The sequence below is a fragment of the Cupressus sempervirens genome, chromosome 7, assembly GCF_028749045.1.
Source record: "Cupressus sempervirens isolate cs-2001-9-10 chromosome 7, ASM2874904v1, whole genome shotgun sequence".
Lineage (NCBI taxonomy): Eukaryota > Viridiplantae > Streptophyta > Pinopsida > Cupressales > Cupressaceae > Cupressus > Cupressus sempervirens.
In genome coordinates this window covers 51,340,883-51,353,092 of record NC_143124.1, presented here as the reverse complement: position 1 = coordinate 51,353,092, position 12,210 = coordinate 51,340,883, and the positions used below count along the sequence as shown (strand labels likewise).

The window sequence follows — 12,210 nt, the reverse complement described above, 5'->3', positions numbered from 1 at the left end:
ATCTTCTTTGCCAAGGGGGATTGTCCTTTCAGTCTGTCCTTGACTTGTATCATGTTTACTGGACCGACGTTGGTATCGGTTATTTGCTTCATTTTCAAATAGTTGTTTTGGGCATCATATCCTCTTTGTCTTTCTTAGTATTTGTTCCCTTAGGACTCTTGCTTGCACTACCATCCTCCATCTTGTCACCCTATTACGGGATGGTAAAGTGGTGGACAATGAATGCAACAAGAACCACGAGAGACAATATCTTAGACAATAATGAAAGAAGAAAGTCAACTTAAGGACCCCTTTCAACTCTAAATGATTAGAAGTCACCTCTACCAATCATTGGATCTCCTTTGTGAATCTAGGATCAGACTTTGAGAATTTCAAATCCCTTGAAAAATCAAAATTTTACTTCTTTGGAATCGTCCACCTTTGGCCTTGAAAATCAGACTTTCATCATGTATCTCCTCTCCAAACTAAAATCGCATAGGTCTGATGTAAAAACGGTGCAACTCTAATGGAGAAAATCAGACCCCAAACAATAATTATTTAGGGCAAGGAAATCGAAAAGTGCAGATCAGCCTCTGAAAATACCAAGAATGAACAATATTTTGCCCTCGTAATAGTTTGCCAAGCATGAGAAAGTTCAGGTCTGCAAGTAAAATCACCAAGGAAACAAACTGCTCCTTCTAGAAGAAATCACCAAACATGGAAATCTGCCTTTTGCCCCAAGAAGAATTGCCAAGCATGAACAAAATCGACCCTTGCAATAAAAATCGCCCAACAATGGAGAAGGTTTCCCTCAACCAATTCACCAAACACACCAAATCTACTCTCCAAAAAAATCGCTCAAGCATGGAAGAGAAGGAATGAAGAATGAGGGAGAGAGGGGAAAGAGTTTCCTCTTATACCCAATTTGTTTGCTCTCCCGAGCTGGCCGACTGGGACCTTGTGAGGAAGAAAAACAAATAATTAATGCATAATTATGGCCCACAATTAAATACTTTGCTAAATATTAACTTTGCCAAAATGAAAATTGCTTTTTTTAAAATTGCCAATTAGATCCAAATTGCAAAAAGAAATTAAATAATGCCTTGGAGATGTTAAATACTCACATTTAATGAGGATTTAGTAATTAATACATCATTAAAATCAGATTTTGGCTAACCAAAAGCCATTTTTCAATATTAAATTACCAATTTCATTAAAGGCTAAAAAGTTTTCAAGGCAATTTTATTCCATTAAAGACAATTTTTGCAATTTTTATCCAAATCGATTTTGCTATGCCATTAAAAAAACATTGACAAAAATAAAATCGCTTCTAGAGTCTAATATTGATTTTTCCATTTGGCTTCATCTCCACAAAATTAATTTTTTCACCAAAGAAAAAATTTAAGATTTTCCAAAACTCAAATCTAACAAAATTTCTCTTTTGAAAATTAATCAAATTTACACAATTATATCCAAATTTTCAAAAGAAAACGTCTAAGTATAAATTTACAATTTTATCCTGCCAAGCATCACCTCCTAAATTTTGTCCGACCTAAGGATGAAATTGGTTGCTCTTGAAAATCAAGCGAAACTAGGTGAAAATAATCCTAGTCCTCTCCCCATCTGGCCTAAAGGTGTCTAAGACTCAAAACTCTCAAAAAATAAAAAATTTTGGACTGCCCGAAAATTTGCCAAGGCAATTAAAAAAAAAGAGGGGGTCTCCAAAATTTTGGGGCGATGGTGTGAGAACCTCACAATAGTACTCCACAGCAATCAGGTTGCCCTTTTTTTTCTTTTTCCTAAGTTACCAGTACTTCAAAAATTTCCATCAAATGTTGGTATGGTACGTATTAGAATCAAATACATTGGAAAATCATTTTGGAATCGAATTGGGTTCGATTTTTCAATGCTTGAATCATATGTGACTTTTGCAACCTGTATCTAGATGTTTTTATCTTGACGTGGCGATTTGACTTTGAATTTGAATGTTTATGTGGCGTTTTGAATTTGTTTGCTAACGAATTTGATAGTGCCCTGTTATATAAAACCTCGTCAAATTTGAAAACTCTAATATCTAGCAGCTAAAGCCCCTCCTCTTTCCTTTCTATCTACCACAAATAGTAATGATTGCAGACGGTAGCTGTTCAAATCCATTGCAGATGGTCATAGTTGGGACGACGGAGCAACCTGTGCACAGTAGTTGTTCAAATCCATTGCAGACAGCCGTAGCTGGGACGATGGAGCAACCTCTATGCGGCAGCTATCAAAGAAATTTTCTAAAATTTCTTAGTCTTAGTCTATTAAAGTTTTAAATTGATTTAGGTAATGGGATTTTTAGGATAATTTAAGATTTTTAAAAATCTATTTTAAATATATAACTCAAAAACACTTGGATAATTAGGAAAAGAAGATGTTAGGGGAATACTTAGAATGATTTAGGATAATAGTTAAAATTTAAAATAGTATTAAACTTTAAAATATTACCTATATTTATGATGATAATAGTATTAAACTTTAAAATAGTATTAAATTTATTTAAAATGATAATAGTATTAAACTTTAAAATACTATATATATTTATAACGGAAGATTTATATAAAAATATCAAGTTTTAAAAGTTTCTAAAACATTTAAAAATTAAATTGTAAGTTTTTTTATGCATAGATAAATCATAATATAATATTATATTATTAATAATTTTTTATTTTTTATTTAATATTAATATGTTTTTTCAACTTGTTGGCTGGTGTAGATAACATAATGGCTAATATTTTACTTTTCAGGCTGTATGCATTTATACATATATATATATTTATGATTTTTAAAATATTTTTGTCCGGACGTACCCAAACGTACCCAAATCCCCTCCCAAAAAATTGCCGTACCCATGTACCATACCCACGTATCTGTACCCGTGCCCGTACCCATGCCGGCAACTTAGTCTTTTTCTTTTTTGTTTTGGAAGAAATAAGGGAGAGTGAATAAGGTTTTGGTGCAAGAACAGCTTGGCTTTGCAAAACAAAAGTCTTCTTCCAGCAGCCTCAATTGTGAACTCTTATTAGTGTTGAGAAAACTAAATTCTTTCCGTTCTTCAAAACTATGGATGGAAAAAATAATATCACTAGCATTCCAAAATCATATAAGCAGCATCAGTGCAGTCCTTCAGGTTACATTCTAGATTGCTGCCTCCTGGATGTAGTAGAAGTCACAACCCAAGTTGCAGAAAAATTCCAGCTACAACAGCAGTTTAAAGAGAGATCGAAGGCACTGTTTAGCAATAGATGATTGCGGTCGGCTGCTCCAGAATGTATAAGATCTGAGAGAGTTTCATATAGACTAAGGATCTTGAAGGGCTCTGATACCAAAATGATGAGAATCAAAACCACGAACTTGCAGCACTCTTACTGATACCAAAATGATGAAACCCAATATCACAAAACTTGCAGGCACATACAGCAAGCACAAATCTTGCAGCAAATATATTTCTCAGAATGAAATAGAATAGTACATAGATACATTTTCCGCATGTGATTTTATCCACCGTCTGGAGGCTGAAACATTGTCTCCTTTTTATCAATATAATTATACTAATAAAAGCTTATATTAAACTGGTAAGAAATCAGCTTATTTAAGAAAGATTAAATAATGATCCCTAATATTCCTCAAACTCCCTATACAATTGCTAAATAATTGGATTTGGAACATTGTAGACAACTTGCAGCCTCTATCTTATTAATCTGCCACATCATATGAGACTAGAATAGAAATGGAAAGAATATAACTGATGTTTCAAGACTAATGCAAAAGTAAATAGTGTCGAACCATCTGTTGTAGCAAGAGAAAGGAAAATGGAAGAAATATATTTACCCCAAGAAGCCCAATCCAGAATGTGCCTTCTGAATCCACTCTAACATTATCAGGAAATCCAGGAAGATTTTCTAGGAATGTTTCAACCTTCCCTGATTTCACTCCTTTAAGCCAGTATTTCCTACACCTGAAAATGAAAGTTTCACAGAAAACCAACAAGTCCTCTTGAGCGGAGAGAGCTGTTAAATATTGTGGATCTCTGATAGATAAAACAATTACAAATAAATGCTTGCAGAGAATATCTTACTTGAATAATGCAGAATATGTTTACTTATCTTTGGCAGCGATCTCAGTAATGCATTTGATTATCTTTCTCCTTCAGCAGTAATAGTAACACTGAATTGCTTGTGTAACAAATTGGTGGTGATAGCAGAAAGTAATGTTTACAATATTGATGCTGACTGCAGGTACTTAAATGCCGTGTAATTGATTGTTTCCCTACGGCAGCATGCTCACTTATATATGCGGGTAAAGGGCATGACTCCAAAGAGTCATGTCTCTACATGGCCCAAGGGCCACATAGAGAGATGCCTCTTCGGAGGCATGTTTAGTTTAGTCAATAACAAACACTTTATATACGTGCCCGATAATATTAACAAGGCACGATAATGAAGTCTGCCGATAATAGGGAGCCCGATCATTATGAAGTCTGCCAATAATAGGGAGCCCAATCATTATGAAGTCTGCCGATGATAGGGAGCCCGATCATTATGAAATCTGCTGATAAATATGCTCTCACTACTGCCGATGATCTATGAAGCATTACAGGGATGTAGGCATATGTATGTGTATACGTATATTGATATATATACATATATCTATGCTTATATCTCTGTGATTTATGGAAACAGCAGTAAATTCAGTATATCAAGTAATTCATGTTTTGCTTCTTCTGACGCTAAACATTAACAAGAGCCACTCCATTGGAGAAGTAAAGGTCCTTGACCAGAACAGTCTAAGTTTTTGTGATGGGATCGAATTTGATCAGCCTTCCATGAGAAAGATATTCAGATACTTCTAACTCAAATTTCACAGGGTTGTATTTATAGCTAGTATCTGTGAAGTAAATCACACCGTCTCTTGAAACATCAACTCCATCAGGCATCTTGTGAAAACAAAATAAGTCACTTTTAAAATTGGTAACTTATTTGATTATGAAAATTTTCAAAATTGTTTATAGTTCTAGACCATGCAGGGAATTCAATGAAAAGAATTTATACATGTTTTTGAGTATAAAAATTTATATTGCACTTTAATAAGTGGTAATGGTTATTTTTTAGGGCATAGGCAGGCCAGCTGACAATTTGACATCGGAAAGCCCCAAGTGAATTCCCTTCCTAGTAAAACCCTACAAGGGAATTTCTTTCTAGTTATCTTATATTTATGTATGTCTTTATTTCAAATTTTGTTCAAATAAGTTCAACTCATTACCACGTTTGGGAATCAATCAAACCTTACCAATCTGTGTGGATCCGAAAATGTTAGAGCTCTTGTTAGGAGAGGGCTCCAAGGAAAAGCATAAGTATGGTGCTGGAAAAAAATTAAATTGTTGCTTAAGTGATGCTAGTCACATCAGTGAATACCCCAGCTTTGTTTTCTTCATGTTGATCTATACTTCGAAGTATACTGGTATCAGTTGATTGTCGTGTGTGATGAAATTTGAAATTTTGTAGTTTTGCTAGCGCATTACACAACCATAGACAACCTTCATTTTTTGTCCTTTGCAGTTCGGATCAATATGGCTAGGTCATATTGCAATAGTAGAGAATGCTACAGGACAACAACCACACTAGTAGAAACTAGTTGCAACCACTGAGTAAGTCTAGTGTAAGTCTTGTACAATCTTTAGAGAGGTGTTTTCTACCTAATTTCTCTGATAAGTGGTTATATGAATTTACCTTTGGCCAAAATTTGGGCCAACGAACCATGTGTTGGTTGATTTTTAGACTACTAGGTACCTTAAAACCCAATACCAAGAAACATAAGACAAAAACAAACCCAAGGATGAGCCAAATCCTATATTTAGTATGATCAGTCTTAGCTTCTGGACCAACTTCAACAGAGTATACGAATACTCCCTTCTGTTTAGGCTCTGTAGGGCCAAGGTGGCCAAACTTTAGGGATTTATCTGAAGAATTTCATGATATTCTTCTCTTCAAGATTGTCCCATATAGCAGAAAATGGTCATAATCTTTGTCTTAGATTTGTAATAAACTTCTTCAGTACAATGGCTATTTATAATCAATAGGAAAGCAATTACAAATAAGGGCTGACGAGCAACTTTAGTTCTTGATTACTTGGAATGGAAAATTGGTTATGATTGATGTATATATTTTGCAATTATATAAACCATCAACTTGCAACTGAAATCAAGTGATCAGTGCCTTATCCATTGTTATATAGAGTCAATACCGGCAGTTTTAGACCTATTTAACTGACTTGCAATTAAATTTGTCAACAGTGAACTCTGAACTTCATTCTTATCATATCCCTCGCATATACCCAAAACACTACATCTTATTGAAAGCAGTTACTTAATTCTTTGAACTAAATGCAATCAACAAAAGATATACAATCTATTTGAATGTACTAAACTAAAAGAGCATTGTTCATTTCAATCTCAAAATCATAGATATTCAAGGAAGGAGACAAAATTAAGATACACAGATATGCAAAAAATCCCTTTTGTATTAATTCTCTTTGAAGATACATACAACACTAGATATAGACTCACAATATAACTCAGAACTTGGCCATTTGATCATTCATATTAATTGTTCTCTCAAATTCACAAGTTTGAACATATTCATATAATCACAAAAGATTGGAAAGACTATAAAAATAACATAGACTGAAAAATGTACAGACTTCCAACCTCAACTCCCTATCTTGGAAATCCTTATATAGGATTACAACAAACTACAGATGGAAAGAGGACACATGTCAAAAATTGAATGGATACAAAGGTTGGCAAGACATGCCCAAAAAGTTATACAAGACATTTCATAGTGTTCAATCAAAAACAGGAAGTAGTTGAAAAGTCAGCAGCTGAAAATTTATGTCATTCACTTTGACTTTACTCCCCTTTGTCTTCTTCTGCCAGCCACATCCTCCAAAGCTTCAAAATTTGATATGGATACTTATGAGAGCTTTATCCTTCTGATCTTATCTTTTAATCTCTCATTTGTCTTAACCTTAATGATGTTTCAGCTACTTCTTGCCAGTAAGGCCTTTCTTTCTCCCACTGCCTCCCACACATAGATCTCTCGCTTGGTGGGCCATTTTGTACTTTTGACCTCTTCTAGGTCCTTAGTGGTTTTAGTCCACCTGGCATCTATAATGACTTTTGACTCACCATAAAATTTGTTCAAGTCTATTTAAGCTCTAAACAGGGAGTCAATTAACTTATTATAAGGGGTATCAGAGCTATCTTCAATAATTTCCACAGTGGCCTCCTGAGTCAAAATGGCACCAAAGGAATTAAACCATTCTTGCCAATCCGTCACTGTATTAGTGACATCCAAAATTGGTCATATGCAAGGCTGAATTCCCTAAGATAAAGCTTTTATCTTCCCCTATATAAATTGCAATTCACTAGTAAAGAAGCCAATTAGTTCTTTGACTGCCTCTAAGCCCTCGTTCACTGAGATTATCTTATTAGGAAAATCTAGCTTTTTAGCCATCAATACAAATAAGCCTCTCTAAGAACTATGTATATGGCCCCCATAGATTGAATGTGGGTGATGGCCATGAAAGTGCCTCATTGTAGAATTGCTTAGCACTTTGTAGAGCAACATAAAAACTATGAGCCTATTGTGATATACTCCTCAGAGTTTCAACCCTATGACTCCTCAAACTCTTAAGGCCAGCTATCTTTACTTCATCTCCTTGCTGAGTAGGTGGAGCATCAGTGCTCATTCTCCTTGGTTCTATTGTACCCTCTTCCTCCAGCTCATCTATTTGGGTTGGGGCCGCAATTGTGTCCTTGGCTGGATGCTCTTGATTATCATATTCTTGGCTCTACTTTGCTCTAACCACTTGCTTGGCATTTACAAGTTGCTCTCTGAGAGATGCAACCTCAGCCTCTAGTGCTTGGCCTTAGCCTCATGCTCTTCAATATTTTCCTTGCAAACATGGCTTTTCCTAAGCTCATCCTCATAGAACTTCCTCACATCTATATAATCATGCACAGATTTGGCAAGCCTTGTCTCTATCTCTTCTACCTTGGCCTCATTCATGAAGGAAAAATGTTTCATGGCCTTTGAGATTTTTGTGCCTCAAGTGCCATGTAAAGTCCGCACAACCATGTTGTCCTATTCTATGCTATGCACATCCATCAATTTAGGCTTATTTGATGCAGGGGCTATAGTCCAAACTAGCAAAGACTTGGTGTCAATGTTGAAACTTGTTCCTCTTTGCAATCCATCGACACTATATGCCTCATATGAGATGACATTTTCTTGTCTCCTAATCTGATCAAACATAAATGCTTGCTCCAAATCCCAACTAGGTACCAACAAAATCCCACTTCTTTGTACAAGGTCCCATGCCTCTTCCAAAGTAATAACCTCACTCTTAGGATCATAGGCTTGCAACTTCTCAACCAGTTCTAATTTCTACTCATTTGACTCTCTTGGTTTCATCTTCAATATCAACTCACTCTATTTTATTTTATACAAAAAGTTCTTGAACTAAGCTGATTTGATGAAATCATCATCTTCCATAAATTGTTGGGCTTGGATGATCCTGTCATCCAACCTTCTTGCTACTAGCTCTAGGTCTATGAGTGTGTTCTCAACTGCCTTGACCTTGTCTTGTATATAACTTTTCCTTAAGTCAGTAAAGTATTGATTCTTACCAGGTAGAATTTGCAATGTTCTTTGTTTTACTTCTACAGGGATATGTAAAATCTTTTGCCTCTTGTTTCTATTGACCCATGATGCCTCAGCAGGCTCATCTTCCTCTATTTCTAGAACCACATCAAGCTCAGGGTTGTCAGAGCATACCATGTCTTCTTCTCCTAGGGGTCCCTCTGGCATTTGGCCATGATTTCAGCATGGTCAATGACCATATTCCTTATCCTATGAGGATAGGGGATATCCATAGAAAATCCCTTAAAATTAGGATCCACTCTCTTCAATTCCCTTTCTACCTTCAAAGCATCATCAAGTTTGGCCAATTTATCTGTTGCCTCCCCTTCTACAACAATATTAGGAATAACATCCTCATGGGGTAACTCCTTGGCACTTGGCAACACCTAGTTTCTAATTTCTTTTAGGGCAGCCCTCATCAAAATATCAAGGTCATTGATTCTATATGGTGATGTTGACAAATTCTAATGGAGGAAAGAATGAATTTGGTTAAGGGATTCTTTTCCAATTGAAAAGTCTCCCACCTTAAAACATCTACACAGAAAACTGCCCCTATGCACCTTAGGCCCTAAGTATTCTCTATTTACCATAAGTAGTTGCCACATGAATTCAATAATACCCAACTTAGGAGGAATAAATTTTGGCAATATGTGGGGTGGTTGCGGACAACCATATACTCTAATCAAGGAAAATGTTGGGAATAAGAAAATATCTCCCCAATTATGATCTAATCTCTTACCCTCAGGGAGCAGGGTTGGTCTCAAAAGACTCTTCAGGATATTAGGTGTCCTAAAGTAACTTGGATCTAGCATTTTCATTACAACAACACTAAAATTATTGAAAAATGAGACAGAATCAAAATAGTGAAAAGAAGTGTCCCATACCCATGTCCATAATTGAATTGGCAACTCTCCATTAGCATCAAAGGTGTGATCAATGAAATCTGAACTAAAATATCCCACATTCTTGTATAGGATCAAATGTATCAACAATGAGTAATGAAGGAAAAAAATTCTTCATTTCTCCACTCTGGGCCAGCTTAATATTTTCCTTCATTTTTGCCAAAATGAACTTGACATAATCATATTCTCTACCATGGTAGGAGTCTTGTACATCTCTAGTAACAATAAATTCAACTCGTCTGATCCATCTTTGCCAACCACCTTGTGGACACCATACACTGTTTTCGCAAAATAATTCTTGAATTTATCCAAAGGCGTCATCTTTTCCACTTTCTTGGGTAATCACCCGCACTTTTTAGGTCCATGGGGATATGCTGTAACATTGATTTTTCTGTGTGTGCCTTGGTATTTCTATCAAGTTTTCTCTGTAGATCCTCCAAGTCCACTGGCTCGCTCATAGCACTGTCCAATCCAAATGTTTCAATAAATGAGGCACGGTCCAGAGTGCATAGAATATTTCCATCTTTCCTATGGGATGATTTGGTGGCTGGGTTGTATGACTTGATTATGGCTTTCACCAAATCCACATCAACGAAGACTGCTGGAAAAATCGATTTTGCCAAGTTCTTCTTCCAAGGGTTGCAAACAAGGATCTTCTTGTCTTTGTCATGGTAGAAATACTTGAAAAGCTCAAAACCAGAAACCCAAGGCATGTAGCATCTCTGCATAATGTGTACGAGTCAACAAAGGCATGATCATCCATTGCATTTGCATTTGAGGATCTTGGGAATAATTTTAACCATTCTTCAAAAAACCAGTTTGGTTTCTTCTGTCTTGGTTTTCTTCCCTTGGAAGTGGAGGTTTCTGCAACTTCCATGTCCGTTGCTTGAATCTCTTTAACCTCCTTATCAAACATTCTAAATGTATGCTGGAAAACATTGTATAAACTCTATTTTTAGGCACTGAAAACAACTATCTGCATGTATTGAAAACTCTGCAACTACCTAAATTTTCTTCTCTTTGTGAATGGTAAGTGGTAACTAATCAACAGAATGTCTTTATAGCTCAATGTATATTATCAATGTTTATTTTTGCATTAATTCTTTGCATGCTCGAGCCATAAAATCAGTGCATTCTATCACCTCAAGGGAGCATCACCATTATTATCCAGCTATGCACTTTTTTGTACCATACTTAAATCTCATTGGTCTAGAAGTCAATTGTCGTTTCTAGCTCAAAAAAGGAAAACATATTTTCAATGTCAACTTAGGGTTTACGATCCTATGATCAACCTAGAAAGTCAAAACTCTCGTAATATCTTAGGTGGGGAAGAAATGCCCTTCGATCTTATGATCTCATGAAATCAAAACCCTTGTTGCACTATCGCAAGGCTTGGAAAAAGTCTCTACGATCTCCCAATACATTGACTACGAAGGCATCAAAGCTTTCCTTTAAAGTCTTTACGATCTCACGACAAGCGATTTATATTACACATTGTAGCATCTCATCTCATTTCTCTTTGACTTACGATCCTACAATCATAGCTCAGCTGACTACTTCGTGACTTCGGCGATCATTTATTTTGCCCCTATGATGCTATGAGAGATCGTTTCCTTCCTTTATCGTAACATCGCCAAAATCAACCTTTACCTCTACGATTCCCTAATGCACTAATTTTCGTAGAATCATAGCATCCTTTCACTACCCTTAAAATCTTACGGGACATTATTTTTCATAGCATCGAATAATAGGATCCACCAAATTGCAGGCTTATGTAAAGACACCTTTGTCCCTACAGGCTTGACATGGCATCCACCTTGTATACTTTGCATTATCTGACCAATCAGGATATGACATTCATCATATTTTTAACAGTGCACTACTAGCTTGCTCTATCATTTGTGGCTTTACGATCTTACGATCACCATTCCCGTAGCGTTGTGATCCTTAAGATCCTCTTCCTCGATCTCATGACTAGGGTATTTAACATAATATTGGAATACCTTATAAAAACCATCACAACGCCATGATCATCTCTTCATCATAACATCATGCCTTCTATCTTCCTCATTATATTCTCATGCTTCTATGATCCTATGACAAGCCACTTATCGCATGGTCGTAATTCATCCATTCTGCTTTTACGATACCCTGACTACCAATTTATCATAACATTGCACACCATGAGTTAAAACTTCCATCAAAAATCTACGATACTACGACTATAGCATATCTTAACATCAAGGAACCTAAAAGATCACTCTACAATGCTCCATTAAACCTTGTGTCATAACATTGAGGGTAGGAAAATGTGAGCTTGTGATTAGACACCAAGGCCATTATCATAAGATCGAAGCTCTAGGGTTTGAAAGATATAAAATCTCCCACCTGAAAAACTTAGGATAAGGGTAAAAAGATTGCAGTTTTGATTGAAAATTTAAATGGCAAGATAAGAATACAACCTTAAGATACCTAAATAAAATTCTAGGGCAAGATTTTCACTATTTGAAACTTGGGAAAAATAATTTGGCTAGGGTTCTTATGAAAGTTAAAATTCATGAGACACAAAACCCTAATAATGCAAAACAAAT

The 12,210-nt window shown here is 35.8% G+C and overlaps 1 pseudogene across 1 annotated transcript in view; it reads right to left on the bottom strand.

Moving 5' to 3' along the window:
• Positions 1-3,430: 3,430 nt before the first annotated feature.
• The window catches only part of LOC149545432 (protein STRICTOSIDINE SYNTHASE-LIKE 6-like), a 175,126-nt pseudogene continuing 166,346 nt past the window's right edge, over positions 3,431-12,210 (bottom strand). The window contains exons 5-6 of the transcript XR_016354232.1: positions 4,744-4,951; positions 3,431-4,025 (exon numbers count right to left, since the gene is read on the bottom strand). The product of XR_016354232.1 is annotated as a protein STRICTOSIDINE SYNTHASE-LIKE 6-like (transcript). The remainder of the gene's footprint in view (positions 4,026-4,743; positions 4,952-12,210) is intronic.